Raw genomic sequence first — 4,544 nt, 5'->3', positions numbered from 1 at the left:
TCCCTCATTCCTGCACTAGCTGCAGCTGAAGAACAGGGCACAGAGTCATCCCAGACCCCAATCAACCTCCTAATCACTGCTTGTGTCAGTGAAGATGCCCCCTCATGGAATAGATGAAGCTAGAGACACCCTCTGTCTCCTCCCAATCTCCTCCATCTGTTTAGTGCTGGCAAAGGGCACTGAAAAGAAAACCACACTTTCTGTTGCCAGGAGCCAGTTTTAAGGGAATCCAATAGAGTGATCATTCCCTGCAATGAGTTTAGTCTCAAAAGCCACCCCTCCCCCATCCAATTCATTGTGTAGTTCAATTGTTATAATACCAGTTGTAAAATATAGGAAATGCGATAACCTGCAGGGGCTTTTTAACATGCTCTATAAAGCTCTTTAACTCACAGGACAAATGTTTATAATTCCTTTTCCATTTCTGCCTCAAAGACAACACCAACCACCTGCATCAAGCTGTGCCCACCCACTTTTAAAATGCCATCAACATTCAGCGATGGGCAATGAGGGAAAGAGACAGAGGGCCAGACCAAACTAGTCAAAGAGAGAAAAAGAGGACAAGAATAAAAGAGACAGAAAGAAGGAATTTTCACAAAACAGAAATTGAGAAAGAAAACAAGAAAGAAACAGGAAATGAGAGAGGGAAAAGACAGAAGAGGAGGAAGAAAGATGAGGATTCAGAAAACTGAAAAGAAAAGGACAAAGCAGATGATAGAGCAGGGATGAGGCACCTTTTATGGGTTGGGAGTCACTGACCCATAGACAAATCGGTTGGGGGCCACACAAGTGATAACCAAAAGCAAACAAAAAAACAAACCCTCACCCCCTCACTGATGTGGTCCCCAAATGAAAAAAAAAAGACACTCCATTCATTCCCCTTGCACACCAGCCCCACAGGTCGGATGCTGGGGAGGGGAGCCCTGAGCCTCGGGGTCCAGATCCAGGCAAGCCACAGTACAGATGTGGACCATAGGCTGTGGGCTCCTGACCCCTGATCTATATCAGTGGTTATCAGACTTATGTGATTACCTCCCACCCCTGCGTCTTTGTGTTTCTAGTCATTTATCCCCCACCCCCAGTCCATAAACCTCCACCCGGATCTGAAGGCAGTATGGAGAGCAACAGTTGCTGGCTGGGCACCCAGCTCTGAAGGCAACGCTGTGCCAGCAGTGTACAGAATAAAAGGGTGGCAATGTGAGGAGCATCGCTCATCAGTATTACTTTTCATAGCAGACTTTGCATCCCACTACCATCCTTACTTCTGCACTGACAGCGGGCTCCCTGTCCTCTCTGGTTGTAAGGTTCAGGGGGGAAGGAGAAAGGAGAACCCAAGTCTGGGTGGTGGGGCTCCAGCTATTCCTTTTATCCCTGCCTCCTGGATATGCATAGACAGCTCTTCTGTGGGTGACCCAGACATCTGGAGCTGACAGCCAGACCCCTTCCAAAACAAACAAAAACAAACAAACAAGCACACCTATATATTTGGTGTCTCCTGTGACACATTCCCCCATCTTCACAGTGAGGCAGTTTGGGAACAGTTGATCTAGCTCCATGATTCTCCAATTCTATCTGTTATGGGTCTATCTGTAACTCCGCTTGTTTGTTTATCTCGTTCCCCTTCCGTAATGTACAAACTTATGGAGTCGCAATCTTCCAGTCTCTTGAAATGTTACCAGCCAAGCAAAGGGTGTTGTGTCCTCCCTCCACCCTGACCTCCCCCAGAGGCACAATCAGACAGGGTAAGTCCCACCCAGCCCCTTCCTCTGGGGACCAGTGCAGGACTAGTTATTGTCCAGGGCTTTGTCCAACTAGCCCTACTTTTACATGACACGAGCGGTGGAACTTGCACGACTTTTTCCTTGATTACCGTTTTTGGTTCTCTGTGCCTTAAATATTGAGTCTGTTCTCGTCTGGCTCTGGTCTGAAGAAGTGGGTCTGTGCCACGAAAGCTCACCTAATAAACCATTTTGCTAGTGTTTAAAGTGCTACTTGACTGCTTGTTGTTTTGATAGTGTGTAGACTAGCACAGCTCCCTGTTACTTTTTCTTGGGAGACTGTTCCCCTGGGCTCAGTGTCACCCCATCATTTCTAGTTTACACCGACCAGCTCCTCTCCTTCCTGGGAACCCGCTCCCTTCCCAGGCTTAACAGATGGGCTGTGGGGCCCTCCCCACGCACGCCCCTGAGCGCAGCTGCACGCAGCTCTGCACCCTCAATGTCCCCAGCTCTGGCAGGGGGAGAAACAGGCACAGCCCCCAGATAGATGTAAATAAATATAAATCAGCAGCACCTTTTCCAGTTCCTCTCTCCCCCGCCTCCCTCCTTCTCCCCCTGCTTCAGCCGATCTCGTGCTCCCCCCTCCCCCGCCCTGTCTGCGTGTCTGAGCAGCGCCGAAACATTTCGTGAGCTAAGCCAGCGACTGTGCTCAGCGTGCGCCGAGCTCAGAGGAGGGCGGGAGGGGGAAGGCGAAGCGGGCGCGTATCCACGCTGCCTCTGACTGCAGAGCCCTTGCTGCGGGGGCCGGTTCTAGCCGGCTGGCACTGGGTGATGGGAAGGCTGCAGACTGACACGGCTGCAGTGGGCGCTACCGCTCTTGCTGCAGGGGAGGAGTATGGAGGATTTAGCTGCGCACACTCAACACAATGCACATGAGCAATCCGCTTGCACGCTGCCGCACCCGTGCAAGGACACAGATAGAGTCGAGTAGTCCCACTACCAAGCTCAGTGCACAGCACGACCCTCCGTCAGCATTCCCATGCGACCACACGCTGGCAGCCATGCTAATGCACCCCCATAATAACACACCCAGTCCCACAGCCTCATGCACGCTCACAGCCCGTGCGCTGACATACTCAACAGCATGTGCTCCTGCACACTGGCACCCCCCATCCGTTCGGTCACGGACAGACGCCTGCTCACACCGCCTGGCTATAGTAGGGCAAGAGCCCTGCTCTAGTGAAGGTTAAAACCAGGTTGCTGTTTAAAGCTTATCCCGAGTAAATATTCTGAAATGGATGCTGTTTTTAGATCGCCTTGCTGTACTGAGAGTCACACATGCCTACACACTCACATTAGCCATCCAAGTAATTACACACACTCACTTGACAGGCCCACCCATAACCATAAGAATATGGGAGCACCACATGAATTCACCTGTCAGTGGGTTGCAGAGCATAGAACTGAAGTGCCAGTCTCAACCTTTCTTCCCATTCTGCAACTCCCCCATTCACCTCCCTGTCTCCAGACTTCTGAGCAATTTCCCTCTGCCATTCTCTCTTGCCACTGATTTCTTTTGCTCCTCCACTCCCCAGGACCAAGCAATGTCCTTGGTGATACATAATGGTGTGCAGTTGGCACACTCTTAGCCATAGGCTGGCATGCGTAAAAGCCAACACAGTAGGTTTGTCACACCCATGCAGTTCCTGGCTGGAGAAGTTCTATCATAAACTTGCGGAGGTGGTTTGGGGAGGGAGCAGAGGGTACAGGGTTGGGAGTGGGGTTATTGTGTGCATAAGGAATGCAGGGAAATGGTTTGGGTTTCTCCCAGGAGAGGTGGGAATTGGATGGTGTTTTACAAATGTGGGCACAGAATAACAGGCTGGTTGGGTCACGTACACTGGAGACAAAGTTACTGAATTGAGTGTCATCATAGCCCTGACTGAGGATGCTCGGTGACTAATTGAGTTTATTGTAACCAGGAAGCATGGGCAACTGGTCGGGGTTGTCATATGTCTCATGTACTGGTACGGGGCTGTGGTAGTTTTGGAGCTGAGTCAACCCGATCCAGAATCCCTGCACATTCCTTTGTTTGGTGTCTTCCGTATAAGCAGTTATCTCCCTGTTTTCTGTTACTTTATAACGGTTTATTCTGAACTGAAATGATCACAGTCAGTATTACCCAAAAAATGCAGTTGTGTGAAAGCCGGGATGGTTTTTTACCATTTCACACAATCCACAATTTCCTTTAAGTGAAACATTGTTGAAATGTCTGTTTTCTGATTGAAAGCAAGCCAGAAATGATTGCCCTCTCTCCTCTGCCAGAGTCCCCAGGCTTACAAGTAAACATAGGCATTCATATGTGAACAGGAACCTTTGCCTTGCCTTCAATTTCTTCTGACAATGCAGTTTTTACCCACTCTGCAAAACCTCTTCACACTATCCTGAATGTGTTTGCTGATGCTTATACATGTCTTAGTCTTACACTCAACATCAAAAGGACCAAAGTGCTCCATTAGTCCTCTCCAAATGATGTATTGCAAGCTCCAGCTACAGGTTGCACCTCCCTGGTCTGGCAAGTTCTGTCATTCAGGACCTGCCAGAGTCCTGAATGACAGACTTTGCTGGACCAGGAGAGATCCAGTGCTTCCGCCCCAGACAGCCCCAGCCCCCTGCTCCCCAGGGTCTCCAGGCTTCCTGGGGCTGTCATGGGACTCCATCAGGCAGGTTCTCTGGCCCCAGCTCCACACTGCTGTGGGGGCTCTGCCCCCCTCACCTCTGTACTGCAACATGACCAGTGGAGGCTCCAGCTCTGGCCCAGGCCAG

Source organism: Carettochelys insculpta, chromosome 1 (assembly GCF_033958435.1).
Source record: "Carettochelys insculpta isolate YL-2023 chromosome 1, ASM3395843v1, whole genome shotgun sequence".
NCBI lineage: Eukaryota > Metazoa > Chordata > Testudines > Carettochelyidae > Carettochelys > Carettochelys insculpta.
This window is presented reverse-complemented; position numbering follows the sequence as displayed.